The sequence below is a fragment of the Rhinopithecus bieti genome, unplaced genomic scaffold, assembly GCF_001698545.2.
Source record: "Rhinopithecus bieti isolate Rb0 unplaced genomic scaffold, ASM169854v2 scaffold_15572, whole genome shotgun sequence".
Taxonomy (NCBI): Eukaryota; Metazoa; Chordata; class Mammalia; order Primates; family Cercopithecidae; genus Rhinopithecus; species Rhinopithecus bieti.
The window spans coordinates 2928223-2940092 of record NW_016809536.1 but is presented as its reverse complement, the minus strand read 5'-3'; positions in this window follow the sequence as shown (position 1 = coordinate 2940092).

Here is an 11870-nt window from a genome sequence, read left to right as displayed (position 1 = left end):
TCAACAATAAACCAAAGCCAGAGAGAACCAGTAGAATACATACATATCAAGAAGTAAAAAGAGTTGAGTTAGTTGGGTTAGTATTTCTGCTGTTCTGGTATGAAATATACACAGATGCATGTATGAGTTATGCAATATAAATTTATTCTAGAATAATTTTAATAATTTGACACATGAGACATATGTTCTTATGTTCGCATTTGAGATTAGTGTTGCATAAAATAGAGGTAAAGAGTAATACTCATGTTAAAATTTAGCATTTTAATTGCTCTTTACTTAGAACAACATTAAATAGCAAACATAAATGACATTGGCAAATGGAAAGAGAAAATACAGTAGAAGAAATAAAGCTTTATATTTTGGTAAGTTAAATACACTTGGTTTCTGCTTTTTAAACATGGATCACTTAACAGATTATGTAGCTGGCCCTGACCACATACAAATTCAAGGGAAACCAAATCTGCATCTGAAATACGGATTGTAACTCCATTATGTTTAACAGAATGCTATCTGTGAAGTCTATATGTTTGTGTTTAATTTCCTGTCCTGTGGAAAATGTTCATACCTGACTTTAACTTTCCTAAAGTGAACTAAAATGTGAAGGTTTCTTCTCACATTTCAACCTCCCAGTGAATTAGATTATTTTGAACGGTATATATATTTAGAATTACCAATGACAGTAAGTGAAATTCCTATAATGGTTCACATAAAATATCCCCCTGTAATAGCTGGTATGTTACCTTATATTACATAGCACAGTGAATGTAAATATTGAGAGATTATGTAGGTATATTTAATTTAATCACCAGCACACCTGACTAATTTTTGTACTTTTTTGTAGAGATGGAATTTTGCCATGTTGCCCAGGCCCGTCTCCAACTCCTGGGCTCAAGCCATCTGCTCACATCAGCCTCTCAATATGTTGGAATTATAGGCTGAGCCACTGTTCCCAGCCATGAATACCATTAATAACACAGAGTTGTCTCTAACTGGTAACAGTAGAAGAAATCACAAAATTCAGAAAGAAAGAGTAGATGCACTCATCCTAATTTAAAAGAAGGAGAAGAGCAGGGAAGAAAAGTTGAGAGGCCCTAAAAGCTGAGAGCAGCCCTTTGCTGATGAGGGCCATGAAATGAGGATTTTCAATCCATAAAAGCGGAGAATTGGATTCTTCCAGTAAAATGAATGAGCTTAAAATCAAATTTTTTTTAGAACCTCCAGATGAGAATTTAGCCTGACTAAAACCTTGAATTTGGCATTGACAGACCCTACACAGAAAAGCCAAATCTCTGATCTACGGAAAAATAATAACTAATACATGCATTAGAAAATAATAATCAGGTGTGCTTTTACGTCAATAAGTTTCTGGCAGTTTGTTACGCAGCAAAGAAAACTAATACACTGATAATCATTTTTACTTACAGAAAAAGCAATGTCACATGGCTTAATCAAGTAACTTTGTGTGTTATTCCTAAAATATGAAAATTGAGCAAGGTAATAAAGTATTTCAGGTATTCTCTCCAAATATTGTTTATGCTTTCACTGCACTGGACTACTCTGTTGCTCTTTTGACAGACTGTATGCATAGCCTGACTCATACCTACTAATTAAAATTATTTCTAAATTTTCATGTGTCTTAGTCCAATTTATTTTGCAGTAATTGAGTAGCATAGGCTGGGTATTTATAATGAGCATAAATTTATTTGACTTACAGTTCTGAAGGCTGGGAAGCCCAAGACTGGGGCTGCATCTGTCCAAGGATTTCTTGATGAGTCATCCCCTGGCAGAAGGTGGAAGTGGGAAGGGCAAGACAGGGAAACAGAGAGAGAGAAACCAAACAGGGGCCAAGTTTGATCTTTTATAAGGAAGCTACTCAAGTGATAATGCCCCTACTTTTGTGGTAATGACATTAACCCATTCATGAGGGTGAAGCCTTCATGGCCCAACCACCTCTTAAAGGCTTCATCTCTTATTACTGTTACAATGGCAATTAAGTTTCGACATGAGTTTGAGAAGGGAAAAACAATTCAAACCAGAGCATCATGTGCTAGACTTTTAACAATTTTAAAAAATATTATATGGCTATAATATTGCAGAATATTTTGGATAATTTAAGAAAAATTCTATAAGTAGTCAGGTAGGTACATTGTTGATAATGTTATTGCACAGCCTACTAATGAAACATGAGTCTTATCTAGAAAACAGAGTAAAGCTGCTCATTTAAAACATGGTAAAACGAATGATGAAAGAGATATAAAAGGTAAAGCTTCTTTTCTTTATTTAGTTTATTTAGTAGTTTCATCAGGATAGTCACTAAAACTATCTAATGAGACTTACTAAAGGGAAAACTGAACATATGCTTTATAATGATAGTTGGTTTCAACTGGGTGAAAGACAAAGGAAAACCTGTTCTATTATTGAAAGGACTGATTCCCATAGGTCCAGCATCCCAATACATATTTATTTAGTAGCTCTTCCAAATTTATGCTTCATTGATTAGATGCACATTGTAAAATATGTTTTATGTATTAATATGTGCTCTAATAACTGCTATTTATATGTTTAGTAGTGTTTATTATCCTGTTGCTTCCATAAGTGTCAACAAAATGAGTGGACAGAAATGTATAGTGAAACTGGTGGTGAAAATAGTGTTGATACAATGAAAGACTTTATATCCACAAGAACTAGACTTTTGAAGACAGAAAATAAAATACTGCTTCTATAGAAAATATTTGATTTAAAATAAATAATAAAATAAGACACACCAACTTTTTAACTTAGTCATTCTTTCTCAGCAATATGACTGAATTATCAATGTCAAATGTCATTCTGTTTTGCAGAAGATATAGATGGAGACAACCCCTTCGCAACAAATAAGTTTCTTTTGTTTCTGTGGTAGCATGCGTTGATTATATATTCAACCTGTCTTTCACTGCTGTGTGGAATATTTGATTGCCCAATAAGTACAGCATCTTTTGTGTCCAAAATGTAATTTTTGAATAAAGCTCACAAAAATTGTGCTTCTCCATAGGTGACAAGAAGAAAGGAGACAGACTATTAAGGGTAGATTCTTTTCCCAAGTGGATTTCAATAAAATTTAATTTAATCTTCCCCTGTAGGTTTGCTCATTTATCTTGATGATCAGTATATTTGACACTTCTGTTCCGGAATATCTTTTATGGTTCACTGTATCTTAAAGCTTCACTCCAATTGGTAGGTAATCTATTTTGCCAAGGCAATGGATTATAAATAAAACAAATTGTGCTATATATACTTTGAAATAGTCTGAGTCTGGTTTCAGGACAAAGCAAAATTATTACATTCCTAAAGCCATAAAATATATATTTTGATACTCCCAATCACTATTTGTTAATATAGTTTTTAGGTAGTTAACCATAGACATTTAATAAAATCCTAGGGGCCAACATTAATGAGAAGAATCAAAAAATAAATAAACAAAACAAGGGGAAATTGATTTTTTGTAGAGTATGTCCATAAAGAACTAACAGACAACTTCCAGTGATATCAATTCAAGAAAAAAAAAAAAAAATAGCATCAGGGAGTGAGAATGTCATCTGTCAACCCCAAAACTGATTTTGGTTAAAATAATGACAACAAAACAAAACTAAATATCAAACAGCATCAAAATGATATCACATATTCCATTTCATCATCAGAAATAAAAGAAAATATTCTTCTTACCTGAGCAATTTATTGATGAGAGGGCAGAGTAAGTTAAAAAATTGTTGCTATACATTTTTCATTAAACTTTTAGGTAAGACACAAATGCACAAACAATTGTTGAATATCTAGCATCAAAAGAAGAAAACAGAGAACAGAAGTATAACATTTTATTTTCATAATTTCCTATTTTAAAAGATTTCAGTTACCTTTTAGTATTAAAATGAGAATATATTAAATGTCATTGAATGGTGCATTTTTAAATGGTTAATGTAATGGTTAATGTTAGGTGTCAATTTGTTTGGATGGGAGGATGTCTAGATAGCTGGCAAAATATTGTTTCTGGGTGTGTCTGTGAGGGTGTTTCCAGAAGAGATTGACATTTCAGTCAGTGGACTGGGAGAGGAAGTCCCACCCTGAATGTGAGTGGGCACCATCTGATCTGCTGCCAACACGGCTAAAACAAGGCAGGCAGAAGGAGGTGGGATAAGCTGGCTTGCTGAACCTTCTGGTTTTCTTCTTTCTCCAGTGCTGGATGCTTCCTTCCACTCCTTCCCTTTAACCTAAGACTCCAGGTTCTTCAGCCACTGGGCCCTTGGACTTGCACCAGTGGTTTCCCAGGGGTTTTTGGGCATTCAGCCATAGACTGAACTTCTCTGCTTTTGAGGCTTTTGGACTCTGACTGAGCCACTACTGGCTTCTTTCTCCCCCAGCTTGCAGGCTACCTACCCTGGGACTTCGCTTGTGATCCTATGAGTCAATTCTCTCTAATAAACTCCCTTTCACATATGTATATATCCTATTAGTTCTTTCCCTCTGGAGAACCCTGAACTAATACAGTTAAAATGGCGAATTTTATGTTATTTGTATTTCGACACAATTTCAGAAAATTAATTCACATACTTTGGATGAAAATACATTTTTCACCAAGTTCACTAAGTAGCAACTTGTACAATTATAATTACAGGGCTATTTCGGGATCTAGGGCTGCACTGAGATGTTTCTACCACTAGCAATATGTGGATATTAATCGCTTAATATGTGGCTACTGCCGCATATTATATCCATAAGTCCAGTTCTTTATATCCACAAGTCTAGTTCTTGTGGACAGAAAGTCTTTCATTGTATCAACACTATTTTCGCCACCTGTTTCATTGTACATTTCTGTCCACTCATTTTGTTCACACTTATGGAAACAACAGGATAATAAACACTATTAAATATGTTCCATATAATGACAGTTAATGACATTATTAAGTACTGTGACACTAAGCAACTAAATTTTAAATTTTATTTTAATAAAATTTATTTCAATTAAATTTAAATTTACAACATAAAGTAATTTTTATAACAATTTTTATTAAACCATATACTATTGTTCTGGTAAGATTTCATTTTACTTTAACTGTTTCATTATGTGATATTGCTATACTGTGGTGTACCTGTTAGATACATGCTTTATTTACAGTAACACACAGAAAAAGGATAGTTAACCATTTTGTGCCTATTGATTGATTTCATTTGTATAATATTTTCTATATGCTGATGTAAAATTGGCATGTCATGATTTTAATATTTTATTCAGATGGCATGAATTACAATGATACCTATGAAAACCATTAATGTTAATTAGATTAAAATAATCATAATTAATTACTTTGTAACAATTATTTTTATACTTAATTAAAATTGATGTGTGAACATATTCATAAATTAAAATAAAGGCATACTGCTAACATTTAATTGAGCATAAATACAGAAGCTAGTATAAAGACCAGAACATGCAAGTAAAATAAAAACTGAAAAAGACACATCAAAAACTTTATGAAAAGGCTAGAGCAATGTGCTGTGAAAGAACCCAACACAATGGCTGTTGTGTGAAGTGTTTTGAGATAATTATGTGTAGAACATTAGGACATATTTAATGCATTTGATAAGAAATTTCCTCCCCAAAATCAAACAAGAATTGATAAAATTAGTGAGCAAAATATGGAAATAAATGGTCAATTAAAACATTTGAAGAATTTTAATAGAATCTAAAATTGTAAATTAGATTATCTATTATCTAGTCATGGAGTATACTAATGGATTCCTGAAGAGAAAAGAAAACAGTTTTAGATGAAGATATGGTAAAATAGATTATGAAAACTTTGTTTAAAATTATGAGTAAGAGTAATAAAACATTTTACAAAGTGTAAACAATTTTAATTTGAGCATGAAACATTTGTTTGTAGAACAGAAACCTTTCTAAAAATATTCAGAATAAACTGAGCCAAAATCGAAAAATTACTCTTTTCTGTAGCTTTAGATGAGTTTTATGTGATGTTCTCCAATAATACTTTGTGTATCTTTGTATTACTTTAATTAACCATGTAAATAATCAAATTCATGTCGTGAATATTTTGGAATTATTTATATCTGTCAATGAAGAATTTTAGTGAGATATGAGGAAATTAGCTTTTATTTATTTATTTTTTTAACTTTAGGTTCAGGGGTACACGTGCAGCTTTGTTACACAGATAAACTTGTCTTACGGAGATTTGTTGTACAGATTATTTCATGACCCAGGTGTTAAGCTTAGTACTCACTAGTTAATTTTTCGGATCCTCTCCCTCCTCCCACCCTCCACTTTCCAATAGGCCCTAGTGTGTGTTGTTCCCCTCTATGCATCTATGTGTTAGCATGATTTAGCTGCCACTTACAAGTGAGAACGTGTGGTATTTGGTTTTCTGTTCCTGTGCTAGTTTGCTAAGTATAATGGCTTCTAGCTCTATCCATGTCCCTGGAAAAGACATGACCTCATTATTTTTTTATGGTTGGATGGTATTCCACGCTGTATATGTACTACATTTTCTTTGCCCAGTCTATTATTTGTGGGCATTTAGGTTGATTCCATGTCTTTGCTATTGTGAACAGTGTTGCAATGAACACAGGCATACATGTGTCTTCATAATGATTTACATTCCTTTGGGTAAATACCCAGTAATGGGATTGCTAGGTCAAATGGTATTTCTGTGTTTAGGTCTTTGAAGTATTGCCACACACTCTTCCATATTATGATGGATAGTTCCATATAATGATAGTTAGTGACATTAGGTCAAAAATCAGGGCTATTTGTAGCTTTAAAGTGAGAGAAAAATAATTTATTGATGTGCTCTACTGTATAATGCATAATATAATATATGTGATGCTATAAAATTATGCAGTTTAAAATGTGCCACAAATTTATAAACAAATGGTATAAATTATTACCAATTTATGGCACTATTGATAGCAAAAGAAGACAATGACAATAGTTTTTTGGCTTGTCAAAGCTCATAGGTTGAATTTTGTAAGAGTTTTATAAAAATTAACTATATTGTTACAGCTGATTTTAAATTTTCTTTTAATAAATTTCAGAAGATAGATGTGAGGTGCCCAACTTTATGAATGTAAGTAACACCAGGGAATTATACATATAAAATGGTTAAATGCTAAATTTTATGTTACATGTATTTTACCATGGTAAAAAATTTTAAATACTCAAAATTGTCAAATAGTCAATAATCATAGATTTTTATCATACAATTATTTAATAGTATCTGATAAATTATCAATACCAATTAAATATGACACTGTGATGTATGTTTCTCACTGAGGTATTGCTACATAGAAATAAAATGGATTTAAAATTCTAAGCAAAGGAAAATTTATTTGTGTCCTATCCAGACAGGTACAAAAATGCATGTTGAAACCAAAACCTTTATAATAAAATCTGATAATAAGAAATAAACATGCTGAGATTTTGAAAGAAAATTTGTAGATGCTTGAAATACATCATTAATATTAATAATTACAAAGAAGGTTGCAGTTATTTCTGTCAGATAACAGTATGATATTGATACACTGATTTTATGGAGGGTTGAATTTTGTAGGGATTCCCTCTTTGTCTTTACTTTGAGGATTTATATATCACTGCTGCTCTAAGACCATGTCTTTCTCATAATACCATGAAGTGTCTGTGTGTTTGATACTTCCTGCATGTTGATAAGTTTTGTTTTAGCCTCTTCTAAATACCAATATGAAAACATTTTTATTTATTGAAATTCTGGATATATAGTATAATTCCAAATTATTTTGGTTTTTTTTCTAAGTACTTTTCATTATTTATTTTTTTATTTAGATTCAGAGGGTATATGTGCAGGTTCGTTACATGGATATATAACGTGATGCTGAGGTTTGGGCTTCAGTTGAACCCATCATCCAAATAATGAACATAATGATGGCAGTGGCTGCAGCAAGGAGGTGTGACTGGGGCTGTGCACTACATGGAGCTGGTGAGAGCCCCACCCTCCTGGAGGTCTATAGTCACCCAAACTGTGGCTGTGGGTCTGAGACTCCTTGTGCTTTTAGGGGATCCAGGAACAGGCAGGATCTGCCCTCTGGGTGCAGCTGCAGCCCAGCCTCCCTAGGTCTCCCATTCCACAAAGCAGGAAGGAGCCGGAGACAAGTGAGAGCCCTGCTTCTTCTGAGTTGGGGGGATGGGCGCTCCGAGGTGCAGCTGTGGGTTCCCTCCCAGGTGCAGGACCTGGGCATCTCTGCAGCCTTCATGATTGGGTGCCCCAGGAAGGACCACCTCATCCGTGCAGGCCCACGGGTGTCTGCTCCAACTGCCTGGCCTCTCTGTTCCTGGCACCCACTCCTATCTCAGAGTGGGGTTGGGGTGAAGTCCTGGGGCCATAAATGTCAGCAGGAGGTGAACAGAGTCTGAGGCAGAAGGGAGCAGGTTTCCCAACAAACTCCCACCCTCAGGCCAGAGAGGGCCTGAAGGCTGGGTGGTGGGCTGCTAGTCCCGTGGACTGGAGTGGGAAGTCATGGTGCCTCTTCCACCCCCGTCCATGGCCGCCCATGGACCAATAGGTACACACTTCCCCCCATCTGAGGTCCATAAAAGCCCTGAACTCAGCAAGAGCAGAGCAGAGGATGGCCACAGGACAAAGAGGAGCTACCCTCTGCTGAGAGCTTCAGAGACCTGCAGAGATGTCCAAATGACTTGTCTGCAGAGAGGAGTTACCCTCTCCAAGGCCTCTTCTCTGCTGAGAGTTGAACACTCCATAGGAGGACCTGCCTACAGAAAGTAACTACCCACTGTGGGTCTCTGAGCTGCTTTAACACTAAATAAAACTCCTCATATTTTTCACTCTTTATTTGTCTGTCTGTGTACCTCATTCTTCCTGGATGCAGGATGAGAACTCGGCACAGGCGCTGTAGCCACAGAGGTTTCCAGCCAGAAAAATTGACACCCCTGAGATCCCGAAACATTTTGGGGGCTCATCTGGGATCTGTGGAAGGGTGGGTAAAAGCAGCTCTGCTTTATGTCTTTTGTTTAGGAGTCTATAAACTCCACAATAGTCAAGATGAAGGAAAAGTACTGGGCCTCTGTCAGCCAGTACAAGTGACTAGTATGGCTGGACTTAAGACACAGGACAGGCTTGCTGGGGAGAACACTGTCAATCCTCCATCACTCTCAGGTGTTGGAAATGTTGGCTTTGTTCTAACCCAGTTTCCCTTCATGGAGGGAAGCTGTCACTTGGGACCAGAAGGAGGTCTTGGTGCAAGCAAAGGTATCCGGCTGAGGCCACACCTTGATGTAATGCAAAGGCCCCTGGACTAACTTCAGTCCCCAACTGCCTATTAGGGTGCTGGCACTACGCTTTTTAGTCTTTCCTATCGTTGTTTCCTTCACAACTGTCATGGTTCCTATCTCTTTTATATACAATGTTAAATGTTAAGGGTGCTGTTGCAAACCAGAGATATTATGGCGTAGAATGAGCATTTGGCTTAGTCAAAGTATGAAATGGAAGGTCAAGAGTAACAAAGATTAAGCAAAGTGTGCTGTGGTATCTGCAGTAAATTTGTAAGAAAATGTTTTTGTCATTTCCAGTTTAGTGCCAAGCATCTTGAGGCACAAAAAAGCATTGCCTCAGGAAGGAAGCTTTTCTGTAAATACGAGGGAAAATGGTCCAAGGTCCCTTATGAGCAGTCCTTCTTTGTGTTGCAGGGTAACCCAGGCCTTTGCCAACATTGCCTGATTGATTCAGCCCTCCTAGTATCCATCTCAGGAGAGGCTGCAATGGGCAATCCCAGGGAACTGAGGAAGAAAACCCCAAAGTCACATCCATCAGGGAATCAACCCCCTCTGGTCCTTCCTATCCAGGTGGTTTCTCAAGCTTACCCCAGCCTAGGAATCGTGGTTTTAGGCAGGTTCCACTCTCAACTGCCCCTATAACCGATGCCTGGTGAATATGGCCCCATTAAGGTCCAGGTCCCCTTTTCTCTTCAGGACTTAAGGCAAATTAAGGGGTATTTTGACTGGTTTTCAGATGGCCTTGATAAATATAAAAAGGCTTTCCAGAGCTCAACCCAAGAGTTTGAACTCTTTGGATCAAATCCTGACCAACACTGAAAACCAGGCCACTCAAGACAAGTGGCAGAGAATTTGGGGGATGAACTTTATATCTTGTATAGGGCCAGGGAAGGGGAGGAGCCTTATCCAATTGGAAAAATAGCAATACTATTGGAGGACTCTAAATGAGACCCCAATAATGAAAAGGGACAATGGAAAAAAACTCTTTCAGCTGTGCATATTGGAGGGATTGTGAAGGACTGGACTTCTCAATTGCACTGGGCTATCCATAGTGGATCATGGACTGGATGGAAGTCCCACTGCCTTCCTGAAACAGCTAAGAGGAGTCTTGGTAAAACACACCCCTCTATCTCATGATTCAATAGAGGGACAGCTAGTCCTAGGAGATGAGTTTATTACTTAGGCAGCCCCTGATATTAGGAGGGAACAGAAGCAGCAGAAACAGGTCATAGGACCAGATACTGCTTTAAAGGACCTCCTGAAAGTGGCCACCATGATCTTTTACAATAGGGATCAGAAAGCCCAAGAGAGGGAAAAGAGCTCTAACTGATTGGTTTAAAGAAAAAGGCAGAGGCTCTAATAGTCACCTTACAGGCTCACAAACCCCAGAGTTCCTAAGATGCACCTGTTGACTGTGCAAACGTGGACCATTGGAGGGCGGACTGTTCCCAAGACACAAGTCGGTGGGTCTAAGGCTGGTCTCCCTAATGGTACAACAGGACTGATGAGTACTGTGGTTCCTTTCCCTGGCTTTGTTGATTCAGAGTGTGATTACCATCTAGGAGCCCCAGGGATAGAGGGAAGGCGGATGGACCTCCTCTTGAACTTGAGTGGACCTTTCAGTTATCCTCTTCAACCTAGGCCCCCGTCTCTTAACACAACCATGAGTGACATCTCAGAAAAAGCCAAGTCTCTTGGTGGTCACCCTCTTAGGTCAGGTCCCCAATTTCTGAGACTCCCTTTATCTTTCTTGCAAATAGGAGATTGGCACATGAAAAATCTTACAACTACTGGATTTCTGTCTGTTTCTCTGTGAATGTATATATATGTATTATATATATATATTTATTTCATATGTGTCATGTTTCTATAAAAGAGCTCTGATTGGCTTAAAGAAAATAAGTGCTTAGATCAAATATTTTGAAAGAAAAATAAAGCTATAATGCCTTTTAATTCATGGCTGTCACTCTAGTGGAGCAGAAAGCATGGGAAAGCATGGACTTATAAAGCTCATAGTAGGCGATTGCCTCTGGAGAGAAAACATAAAGTGGCACTGGTGTCCACCTAAGGTCAGACATGTCTGTCACTCCAAGATTGGATCCCAAAGAGGGATGTGCCGGGGGATCCTATGGACCTCAACCTCTCTAAAGGGGATTCTGTGGCAGAGTTTCTGAGGTCTACTACTAAACCATCCTTAGAACTTTCTCTCACAGTTGCAATTCTGTTTGGTCCCAATATTGTATGGAATCTGAAGTTTACTGTTGAATGGTAAAGTGGGATGGCATTGAATATATACAGGCTTTTGTGCTGCTGTTCTAAACGGGGAGGCTGGTTAACATGTGATGTTCTCTTTGGTGCTGTTTGGCCTTATTCTTCTTTGGAGTCTGGGACGGTGGGGTCTTTAAATCAAATTGCCATGATTTAAAGCAATTTGTGAATCCTACATTTTGCTTCACAGTCTTCATTGGATTACCTATTGGGGCAAACAAAGCAAAACCAGTGAACTTGTATTGCTATCTCATGGCTTAGGATTCCAAGCTGTTGATTCTTAGTTTGTGTGTGT